General features: G+C 45.4%; 1 long non-coding RNA gene across 1 annotated transcript; it reads left to right on the top strand.

Moving 5' to 3' along the window:
• The first annotated feature begins 732 nt into the window (after nucleotides 1-732).
• Nucleotides 733-12076, top strand: LOC147985394 (uncharacterized). Its single transcript, XR_015616681.1, has 3 exons — nucleotides 733-977; nucleotides 2314-2391; nucleotides 5540-12076. It is a non-coding gene; the product is annotated as an uncharacterized LOC147985394 (long non-coding RNA).
• Nucleotides 12077-12728: the final 652 nt, after the last annotated feature.

Here is a 12728-nt window from a genome sequence, read left to right as displayed (position 1 = left end):
TTTCAGACATCGAATGGTTGTCCATCCGCTTGAAGCTTCTTATTGCACCTTCTAGCCTTGCTCTTGATGACTTTATTGAATTTCAACTCGAGAGATGCTTCTATGCCACGTTCATGAGATAGCCCCGAGGTACCTATCTTGTGTTGAGCCCCGTCCTTCCCGAGTCTTTCCTCCTTACTCCACCCCTTAAATCTCGGGACGAGATTTCTTTTATTGGAGGAGAATTGTGATTCCCAGATAATTAAGCTACAGTAATTCCCTGCTAATGATGCCACTTCATCATGATTACTATTATTAAACTCGCGATGTTTCAAACCCACCCTTTATTCAAAATTGAAAATCAAGTCAAACTCAAAAGTTTTCAAATGTCTAAAATAAAATGTTCATCATGTAGCAAATTTCATTTGTTAATATTCATGGTGAACCAACATTTTTGCAAAATGGTTTGATGCCCTAATCTAAATAAAAAATAAAAAAGTTAAATAAAAATAAAATGAAAAGAACCCCCCCCCCCCCACGCTGGGCCAACCGGCCCATCTAGCCAACCGTCCGACCCAGCTAGCCAACTGGCCGGCCCAGTCAGCCAGCCCACCTACCCCCCACCGGTCCCTTCTCCCTCTGTTCCCATGGCGCGGTCGCTATAGGGGTCAGGTCGACCCCGACCACCTCGTCGGCCTCACCGAGAGGATAAGGCCGCAGCACCTCCCCCCCCCCCCCCCCCCCCCCCCCCCCCCCCGAGCGCAGCCATCATTGTGGCCTTGCCGTGCGCGTGGCCACCGGTCGCCGCCCTCCATCGGCCTTTGTCCAAGGGCTTCCACCGGGGTGGCCTACGTCTTCCTCGCTGCTAGATCAGGGCTGGGACGCGTCACCACTGTCGCCCGCACCGTTCCCCTCCGTCGGCCGCCACCTCTGCTTTGTCATCGATTCACTGCATCACCGCCTCCCCGAGCACGCTGCCGGCCCCCTACAGCCCCGCTGTGAGCCACCGTTCGTTTCCCCACTCTCCTCCTTGCTCGATCTAGTCACCGTAGCCGCCGTGGACGAAGCCCCACCTTAGCCGCTCCTCTGCAGTTCACCCTGCCTCTTCCTCTACAGCCCCGCTGCTAGCCGCGACCCACTCAGCCCCTCCGCTCACTGGCCGCTATCCGCCGCCCCATCCCCGCGTGTCGCCGTTGTTGTCTCCTACGCCCCCGCAGCCGCTCCGCTCGGCTGCCCAGCTGCTGCTGCCACTGTCGCCCGCACCTGTCCCTCCTCCCGCGGCCGCTCGCGTCGCCGCCGTCCACCTTTGCCGCGCGTAGCTACTCAGCTCGGTCGCGCAGCCTGCCTCGCCTCGCTCCCGCCGGCTCGCCCCTACACCCCGTGGCGGCCTCGCCCGCCGTCCTCACCCCGCCGGCCACTACTCGCCCCCTGCACCGCCCGCAACCCATCTGCCCACCCCGGTCGTGATGCCGCCCTGCGCCACCCACTCGCCACCACGCCCGCGTCCTGCCACCACCACTCGCCGGCGCCGTCTCAAGTGGCTTCGCGCCGAGCAGTCCACTCGCCGGCTGCGTCCCGGCCGCCGCGGCCCCAACCCACACCTTGCCGGCGGCCTCCCCCGCGCCCGGGCGGGCTGCGCCTTGGCACAGTGCCCAGGTGGGTTCGCCCGCGCCCGGGCGCCCGTTCGCCCGCACTCGGTAGCCCTCCAGTGGCCTCCTATGCCCCTGGCGGGCGGGGCCCATGCCCTAAAAAAGATATTAAAGAAAATAAATATTAATAAATTAATTCGTTTAATTAACTTAATTTAGTTAACATAATTAACCTGTTTAATTCGCTAATTAACTTAGACAGTCAATGACAGCGGGCCCCATCCCTGTTGATCGGTCAAACTTTGACTGGTCAACCGGGACCCCCTTGGACCCACATGTCATTCTCTGGTACACTTCTGTGTAAGCAGAGCTAGGTGCACCTAGCGTGTTAATCATTATTTTCGAATAATTTCAGAATATTGCTATAACTTTAATAATTCATATAAAATAAAATGTAAGTCAGATGAAAATACTTTGTACATGAAAGTTGCTCAGAACGACGAGATGAAACCAATTATGTTGTCCGTTTGTCCTCCACACGTCCCTAGCATAGAGAATATCGAACCTTTCCCCTCCAGTTCGTTTGTCCAAAAATGCCTAACACTGGGGCAACATTCCGGGATGTTTTTCCCCTTCGCCGGTATCGCGTAGTACTGCATTAGAACCCCCTTATCTTTGCATGTTTCCTGTCATGCATTAGTTTGCTCTGTATTTACTCTTTCTTCCCCCTCTTCTTCTCCGGTAGACCCCAAGACCGATGTTGATGCCATTGTGATCGACTACGTCATCGACGACCCTTCTTCCCTTTCAGCGGAGCTTCCAGGCAAGCCCCCCCTTTGATCATCCCGATATCGCCCATTTCATTCTCTCATGCTTGCATTAGATTTTGCTACTGTAATTGATTGCTCCTATTCTAATGCATAGCCTGCTTTTGTAACCTGCTTATTGTTACCTACCTTCTTATCCTAAACTGCTTAGTATAGGTTTGTTAGTGATCCTTCAGTGACCCCCACCTTGTCCTTGTTGCCCCTGCTTCATCATCAACGACTTGATCAACGTGATCGACGATCAGAGCCCGACACCTCACATCACATCACGCCCCTTTTGTTGCTCGACTCTTCAGAGCTACTATATATTGTCGAGGGTGATACCTTGTAACGCACTCCTGATGATAATTCTGTAGGGTAGCAATTCGGTCGTGGTCAACGAGGGTGATTTCTCCATCACCATTCTCGATACGGCTCTGTCGTGCAACACCTCAAGTGTGAACCTCGAGGGTGGTTCCTCATATGTTCACCTTGATGATTACATCGAGTGGAATCCACCGAGGGTGATTCCTCGGGTTTTCCCCTTGATGTTTGGACACATGGTTACCTTGAGTTTACTTGAGACCTTTGTGAAAGTCGGGTGGGCCCATAGATCACACGCAAGATAATTACGTGGCACGGCCGGGCATTCTGGGCCCTTGCCATAAGTCAATGAGACGGGGCAATGGGGTCACATCAACCGTGAGTCTCTACTCGTCATTGCAATCTAATAATACACTATGGTTTTGGTATTTTTTCTGAGTTGGCCTTTGGCCTTTACGCACTAACCACCACGCAAGAATAGTTATGGGCCTCGACGACGTAGTATCAGCCGAAGCTTTGTTAGACGTCCAGTTCAGCATTGCGGCATGGCTGGGCCGGCACCATCCTGTAGTGGTGTAGCCTAGACCCGCCCTGCTCGAAACGACTTGGAGTACAACGGGCGATGGGCCCAGACCCTGGAGTGCTTAGGATGTAGACGGCGGGGACCTCTCTGCTGAGCCTAGGTAGGGCTATGACGTGTTGATCTTCCGAGGCCAGGCATTGACCCAGAAAAGTGTGTCTGACTAGAGTAATCAAGCGTGTTGGAAAACATGGTACACCCCTGCAGGGAAGATTATCTATTAATAGTCATGTCCATGGTAACAGACATTCAGACTTATATCCTGATCTTTTACAAGTAGAAATGGATACTTCAGATATGTTGGCTACGGGATTGCTTTCTCGGAGGGAGTCGAGGAAGGATATCTTGGCGTTAATGCTACAACATGTTTGTTAAATATAAACTTCTATTCTTTACTCTTCTACATGCTGCAAGATGCTTGAAGCTGCTTGAAGATGCTAGTCTTTGATAGGCTAGGCCTTCCCCTCAACGGGGATATGCGTCTCCCCTCTTCCTATTGTCAAAAAGAAATATGAAACACTTATTATTGGGGAGACGCATATCCCCGTTGAGGCAACTTAGTGTTTTACGAAGATTCTTCAGTTTCATGCTAATCCAAAATGGTTTGTTAATAAGACTTGATCAACTTTGTTAATGGTTTATTTTTTAGAGGCATGTGGTCGATGAATTTACTAGGCACAACCTTCTGTACTCACTTTATATTTTCGTTTATTTTTAATTAAATGCAATAAAATGCCATGAATATCCTGTTTTCTGAATTATCTGTGCAATAAAAGTGCCCCAAAATGAAAGTGCTCAAAATGACCTGAAACTTTTAGATGATTTTTTACTGAATACTTAAGAACTTTTTGCACTAAAACGACCCCGGGGATGCCCCAGGTGCCCACAAGGCACCAGGGCGCGTCCACCCCCTGGGCATGCCTTGGTGGGTTGTGGGCCCCGTAGGGGCCCCCTCACTTATCCCATTAGCCCACCTCGTCTCTTACCTCCAGCAAAAATTCCTGGTAGCTCTCTCACACGCGCGCATTCTTGCTCCCAAACCTACGATTTTCGGTCTCCTTGCTTGGAGATCCGTTTCTGAAACTATTTTAGGGGATTATTACTTGGTATGTGACTCCTCCATTGCTCCAATTAGTTTTTGTTTTAGCAGATTATATTTTGCATAATTATCTGCTCTTTGTGCTATTGAAAATGAGCTTGCATGCTGAATTCTTTGAGTTCCAAGTAGTTCGAATGCTTGATATAACCTCTAGACATCCATATGAGTAGTTGCTATCAATCTTGTGAAGTCATGTTCACATCATTTCGTGGCCCAAAAATTTCAGAAATTTGTTCATAGGAGAAATGAATATCCTCCGGAGGAGTTCCTTGAAGCGGACTACCAAGGGAGTCCTTGGGGAATCCTCGGACAGTGACCTCAACATTCTGCATAGGATGGAGGTCCGGCTGTGCGAATGGCCGCACATTGCCTTCATAAACGAGGCCGGATTCTACCAAGAGGTCACGCAATTTGTTCATTTGGTAGGATGGTGTATCCGTCTCTGGCATGAGGTGTATTCCGTTGCCTACACCTGCTTTGTTTGACTCTCATGCCATCAACGGATACACCATCCTACCAGAGGACATCGTTGCTTAATGGAATGCGTTGGCAGCGGTGGAGGATGAGGTTTAGGAGTGGGACGCTCAGGTGCCACCACCTCAGCACTTTCACACGGGACCGGATGGCTACTATGAATGGTGATTACCAAGCTAGGCAAAAGCCTAAGCTTGGGGGAGCACGTATTTCCCACCAACATAACATTCATATGTTCACATATTTCATTCCAATTGTCAGCGTTCATCCTTTTCATTGTATAGTCCATGTTAGTTTTATTTTCTCGCTTTCTTCTTGTGTGTTTGCAAAAATTTGAGAAAATCGAAAATACTTCTCGCTTCTTTTCGGTTTTTTCTTTCTAGTTTAAATTAGTTGTATTATTAAAAGAAAACCCTAAAATATTTCTCGTTCTTCTTTTGCTTGTTGGGAGCTTTCTCGTCTAAATAGTTTTTCTTGTTTTTTGTTTTTCCTTCTTTAATTTGCTTTCTTAAAGAAAAATCAAAAACTCCAAAAATATTTCAGTGTGTTTCTCTGAAATTCTTTTCTTTCGTTGCGTCATTATGAGAAGACCACGGTGAAAATGTTGAGTGAATCTCATATGCATTATTGTTGATCTAACAAACAGCCCATTTTACCTTGTCTTCTCCTTTGAATAAAATGTTTGCAGATTTCAGCTGTGTCCACAACACTCTTACACTATTATTATTTTCATATCATTCGGTCATGCAAGTGAAAGGCAATAATGACGATATTTGATGAAGTGACTATGGCAAGGAAAGGCGGGTATGAACTCAACTTGTTTATGTTTTTGTAAATATGTTTAACTCAATATCCATGATTCAACATATTATGATCAAACATGTTTATATTGACAATTAGATTTTATAGTTGCTCATATCATGCTTAAGTAGCTAGGAGTGGATAATGATTTATCTATTCGGCAATGCAGTATTTCAAAAAAATTCCTATGATCACGCAAGATCTATCTAGGAAATGCATAGCAACGAGAGGGGAGGTTGTGTCTACGTACCCTCGTAGACCAAAAGCGGAAGCATTAAGTAACGCGGTTGATGTAGTCGAACGTCTTCGTGATCCAACCGATCAAGTACCGAACGCACGGTACCTCCGTGATCTGCACATGTTCAGCTCGGTGACGTCCCTCGTACTCTTGATCCAGCTGAGGCCGAGGGTGAGTTCCGTTAGCACGACGGCGTGTCGACGCTGATGATGAAGTTACCGACACAGGGCTTCGCCTAAGCACTATGACAGGATGATCGAGGTGTAAAACTGTGGAGGGGGCATCGCACACGGCTAAAGATCAACTTGTGTGTCTATGGGGTGCCCTCCTCCCCCGTATATAAAGGAGGGGAGGAGGAGGGTCGGCCACAAGGGGCGCGCCCAAGGGGGGAAACCTACTCCTAGTAGGAGTAGGTTCCCCCCTTTCCTAGTCCTAGTAGGAAAAGAAGGAAGGAGAGGGAAGAAGAGAAGGAAAGGGGGGCCGGCCCCCCTAGCCCTAGTCCAATTCGGTTTGGGCTAGGGGGGCGCGCGACACACCTTGGTACGCCTCCTCTCTTCCACCATTAGGCCCATGAGGCCCCATAACTTCCCGGGGGGTACGGTAACCCCCGGTACACCGAAACTTATCTGAAACGACCCGAACCATTCTGGTGTCTGAATGTAGCCTTCCAATATATGAATCTTTATGTATAGACCATTTCGAGACTCCTTGTCATGTCCATGATGTCATCCGGGACTCCAAACAACCTTCGGTACATCAAGTCACATAACTCATAATACATACCGTCATTGCACGTTAAGCGTGCGGACCCTACGGGTTCGAGAACTATGTAGACATGACCGAGACACATCTTCGGTCAATAACCAATAGTGGAACCTGGATGCTCATATTGGTTCCTACATATTCTACGAAGATCTTTATCGGTCAAACCGCACAACAACATACGTTGTTCCCTTTGTCATCGGTATGTTACTTGCCTGAGATTCAATTGTCTGTATCATCATACCTAGTTCAATCTCGTCACTGGCAAGTCTCTTTACTCGTTCTGTAATGCATCATCCTGCAACTAACTCATTAGTCACATTGCTTGCAAGTCTTATAGTGATGTGCATTACCGAGAGGGGCCAGAGATACCTCTCCGACAATCGGAGTGACAAATCCTAATCTCGACATATGCCAACTGAACAAACACCATCGGATACACCTATATAGCATCTTTACAATCACTCAGTTACGCAGTGATGTTTGATAGCACACTAAGTGTTCCTCCGGTATTCGGGAGTTGCATAATCTCATAGTCATAGGAACATGTATAAGTCATGGAGAAAGCAATAGCAATAAACTAAACGATCATAGTACTAAGCTAACAGATGGGTCTAGTCCATCACATCATTCTCTAATGATGTGATCCCGTTCATCAAATGACAACACATGTCCATGTCTAGGAAACTTAACCATCTTTCATTAACGAGCTAGTCAAGTAGAGGCATACTAGGGACACTCTGTTTGTCTATGTATTCACACATGTACTAAGTTTCCGGTTAATACAATTCTAGCATGAATAATAAACATTTATCATGATATAAGGAAATATAAATAACAACTTTATTATTGCCTCTAGGGCATATTTCCTTCAGTCTCCCACTTGCACTAGAGTCAATAATCTAGATTACACAGTAATGATTCTAACACCCATGGAGTCTTGGTGTTGATCATGTTTTGCTCATGAGAGAGGCTTAGTCAACGGGTCTGCAATATACAGATCCGTATGTATCTTGCAAATCTCTGTGTCTCCCTCCTTGACTTGATCGTGGATGGAATTGAAGCATATTTTGATGTGCTTGGTTGTCATGTGAAATCTGGATTCCTTTGCAAAGGCTATTGCACCAGTATTGTCAAAAAATATTTTCATTGGACCCGATGCACTAGGTATTACACCTAGATCAGATATGAACTCCTTCATCTAGACTACTTCATTTGTTGCTTCCGAAGCAGCTATGTATTCCGCTTCACACGTAGATCCAGCCATGATGCTTTGCTTAGAACTGCACCAACTGACAGCTCCATCATTCACTAAAAATACGTATCCGGTTTGTGAATTAGAGTCATCTGAATCAGTCTCAAAGCTTGCATCAACGTAATCATTTACGACGAGCTCTTTGTCACCTCCATAAAAAGAAACATATCCTTAGTCCTTTTCAGGTATTTCAGGATGTTCTTGACCGTTGTCCAATGATCCACTCCTGGATTACTTTGGTACCTCCTTGCTAAACTAATAGTAAGGCACACATCAGGTCTGGTGCACAGCACTGCATACATGATAGAACCTATGGCTGTGACATAGGGAATGACTTTCATTTTCTCTCTATCTTCTGCAGTGGTCGGGCATTGAGTCTGACTCAACTTCACACCTTGTAACACAGGCAAGAACCCTTTATTTGCTTGATCCATTTTAAACTTCTTCAAAACTTTATCAAGGTATGTGCTTTGTGAAAATCCAATTAAGCGTCTTGATCTATCTCTATAGATCTTGATGCCCAATATATAAGCAGCTTCATCGAGGTTTTTCATTGAAAAATTATTATTCAAGTATCCTTTTATGCTATTCGGAAATTCAGTATCATTTCCGATCAACAATATGTCATCCACATACAATATCATAAATGCTACAGAGCTCCCACCCACTTTCTTGTAAATACAGGCTTCTCCAAAACTTTGTATAAAACCATATGCTTTGATTACACTATCAAAGCGTATATTCCAACTCCGAGATGCTTGCACTAGTCCATAAATGGATCGCTGGAGCTTGCACACTTTGTTAGCACCTTTTGGATTGAAAAAACCTTCCGGTTGCATCATATACAACTCTTCTTTAAGATATCCATTAAGGAATGCAGTTTTGACATCAATTTGCCAAATTTCATAATCATAAAATGAGGCAATTGCTCACATGATTTGGACGGACTTAAGCATCGCTACGGGTGAGAAGGTCTCATCGTAGTCAACTCCTTGAACATGTCAAAAACCTCTCGCAACAAGTCGAGCTTTGTACAAAGTAACATTACCATCAGCTTTAGTCTTCTTCTTGAAGATCCATTTATTCTCTATGGCTTGCCGATCATCGGGCAAGTCAACTGAAGTCCACACTTTGTTCTCATACATGAATCCCATCTCAGATTTCATGGCCTCAAGCCATTTGCGGAATCTGGGCTCATCCTCGCTTCCTCATAGTTCATAGGTTCGTCATGGTCAAGTAACATGACCTCCAGAACAGGATTACCGTACCACCCTAGTGCGGATCTTACTCTAGTTGACCTACGAGGTTCGGTAGTAACATGATCAGAAGTTTCATGATCATCATCATTAGCTTCCTCACTAATTGGTGTAGGAATCACTGGAACTGATTTCTATGATGAACTACTATCCAATAAGAGAGAAGGTACAGTTACCTCATCAAGTTCTTGTAGGATCGAGAAGAGGTGTCTAGAGGGGGGGTGAATAGACTCTTAGCAAGAAAAGTTGCAGTTTTTAATTTCCTTAAGTTGAAGTGGAGTTTTGGCACAAGTTTGAACATTCACAATACATATCAAGCAAGCATGACAACAGTATATGAGCAGCGGAAAGTAAGTCATGCAAGTTGCCAGAACATAAAGGGATGGGATTGGAGTGTGCAAACGCAATTGGAGACACGAAGATTTTTGGCGTGGTTCCGATAGGTGGTGCTATCGTACATCCATGTTGATGGAGACTTTAACCCACGAAGGGTAACGGTTGCGCGAGTCCACGGAGGGCTCTACCCATGAAGGGTCCACGAAGAAGCAACCTTGTCTATGCCACCATGGCCATCGCCCACGAAGGACTTGCCTCACTAGGGTATATCTTCACGAAGTAGGTGATCTCCTTGCCCGTACAAACTCCTTGGTTGAAATCCACAATCTTGACGGAGGCTCCCAAGTGACACCTAACCAATCTAGGAGACACCATTCTCCAAGAGGTAACAAATGGTGTGTTGATGATGAACTCCTTGCTCTTGTGCTTCAAATGGTAGTCTCCCCAACACTCAACTATCTCTCATAGGATAGGATTTGGTGGAAAGATGATTTGAGTGGAAAGCAACTTGGGGAAAGCTAGAGATCAAGATTTATGTGGTTGGAATGAAGTATCTTGACCTCAACACAAGTGTAGGTGGTTCTCTCTCAGAAAATGTATGTTGGAAGTGTAGGCATGTTCTGATGGCTCTCTCCACGAATGAAGAGTGGGTGGAGGGGTATATATAGCCTCCACACAAAATCTAACCATTACACACAAATCACCAAACTCGGTGGGACCGAATCATACAACTCGGTCAGATCGATTTAGTTCATAATTTGAACGTTAGGGTTTTCGGTGGGACCGACTTGATCAACTCGGTGGGACCGATGTGCTAGGGTTAGGGTAAAGCCTCATCTCGGTTGGACCGATTACACAAATTCGGTGGGACCGATTTCGGTAATAAGATAAACAGAGTATTGGCCAAGCAAACTCGGTGAGACCGATGTCATGTTTCGGTGAGACCGAAATTAATGCAATAGGCAACAAAGAGTTTGCAAGCCCATCTCGGTGAGACCGAGATCCCATCGGTGAGACCAAATTGATTAGGGTTTCTGGCAGTGGCTATGTCAAGAAACTCGGTGGCACCTGATAGGAAATTTCGGTGGGGCCGAGTTTGAATTTTGGTTTGGGACATATTTGGATATGAGAAAGTGGTTGAGGGTTGTGGAGCATATCACTAAGCACTTTGAGCAAGAACCTCATTAAGCAACACCTCATCCCCTCTTAATAGTATTGGCTTTCCTATGGACTCAATGTGATCTTGGATCACTAAAATGAAAAATGTAGAGTCCTGAGCTTTGAGCTTGAGCCAATCATTTGTCTTCATCATCTTGGTCCCACATCCTCTAGTCCATGCCACTCCACTGTTGAACTTATCTGAAATATGCTTGATGAAAGTATTAGTCCAACAAGAGATATGTTGACATTAATTGCCAAAATCACCCGGGGAGCACTTGTTCTTTCAATCTCCCCCTTTTTGGTAATTGATGACAACATACATCAAAGCTTTAGATAAAGATGTAGAGAATAACAGGTAAAGCTTTGGAAAGACATGTAACATGCATAGGCTCCCCCTATATGTATGCAATCATGTAAATATGGAATATAAGAACATGTGAATGCATAGCATGACAGAGTAAGCAATGTGTTACATGTATCTTGGCTATGTGCATCAGAGCAAAAGATGTAAATATAGGAAATGTACCTACATGCTCATGAGTCTTTCTTGCAAATGATACGTCTCCAACGTATCTATAATTTTTGATTGCTCCATGCTATATTATCTACTGTTTTGGACATTATTGGGCTTTATTTTTCACTTTTATATTATTTTTGGGACTAACCTATTAACCGGAGGCCCAGCCCAGAATTGCTGTTTTTTTTCCTATTTTAGGGTTTCGAAGAAAAGGAATATAAAATGGAGTCCAAATGGAATGAAACCTTCGGGAACGTGATTTTCTCACCGAACATGATCCAGGAGACTTGGACCCTACGTCAAGAAACCAACAGGGAGGCCATGAGGTAGGGGCGCGCCTCCCCCCCCCAGGCGCGCCCTCCACCCTCGTGGGCCCCCTGTTGCTCCACCGACGTACTTCTTCCTCCTATATATACCTACGTACCCTCAAACGATCAGAAGAGGAGCCAAAACCCTAATTCCCCCACCGTAACTTTCTGTATCCATGAGATCCCATCTTGGAGCCTGTTTCGGAGCTCCGCCGGAGGGGCCATCGATCACGGAGGGCTTCTACATCAACACCATAGCCTCTCCGATGAAGTGTGAGTAGTTTACCTCAGACCTACGGGTCCATAGTTATTAGCTAGATGGCTTCTTCTCCCTTTTTGGATCTCAATACAAAGTTCTTCCCCTCTCTTGTGGAGATCTATTCAATGTAATCTTCTTTTTGCGGTGTGTTTGTTGAGATCGATGAATTGAGGGTTTATGATCAAGTTTATCTATGAACAATATTTGAATCTTCTCTGAATTCTTTTATGTATGATTGGTTATCTTTGCAAGTCTCTTAGAATTATCAGTTTGGTTTGGCCTACTAAATTGATCTTTCTTGCAATGGGAGGAGTGCTTTGCTTTGGGTTCAATCTTGCGGTGTCCTTTCCCAGTGACAGTAGGGGAAGCAAGGCACGTATTGTATTGTTGCCATCGAGGATAACAAGATGGGGTTTTCATCATATTGCATGAGTTTATCCCTCTACATCATGTCATCTTGCTTAAGGCGTTACTCTGTTCTTATGAACTTAATACTCTAGATGCATGCTGGATAGCGGTCGATGTGTGGAGTAATAGTAGTAGATGCAGGCAGGAGTCGGTCTACTTGTCTTGGACGTGATGCCTATATACATGATCATACCTAGATATTCTCATAACTATGCTCAATTCTGTCAATTGCTCAACAGTAATTTGTTCACCCATCGTAAAATACTTATGCTCTTGAGAGAAGCCACTAGTGAAACCTATGGCCCCCGGGTCTATCTTGATCATATTAATCTTCCAATACTTATTTATTTTCATTGCCTTTTATTTTACTTTGTATCTTTATCATAAAAATACCAAAAATATTATCTTATCATATCTATCAGATCTCACTCTCGTAAGTGACCGTGTAGGGATTGACAACCCCTTATCGCGTTGGTTGCGAGGATTTATTTGTTTTGTGCAGGTGTGAGGGACTCGCGCGTAGCCTCCTACTGGATTGATACCTTGGTTCTCAAAAACTGAGGGAAATACTTACGC

The sequence above is a fragment of the Triticum urartu genome, chromosome 2A (genome assembly GCF_056163025.1).
Source record: "Triticum urartu cultivar PI428250 chromosome 2A, HENAU_Tu73, whole genome shotgun sequence".
In the NCBI taxonomy this organism is placed as follows: Eukaryota; Viridiplantae; Streptophyta; class Magnoliopsida; order Poales; family Poaceae; genus Triticum; species Triticum urartu.
The sequence above is the reverse complement of the archived record's forward strand: the minus strand, read 5'-3'. Positions and strand labels throughout refer to the sequence as shown.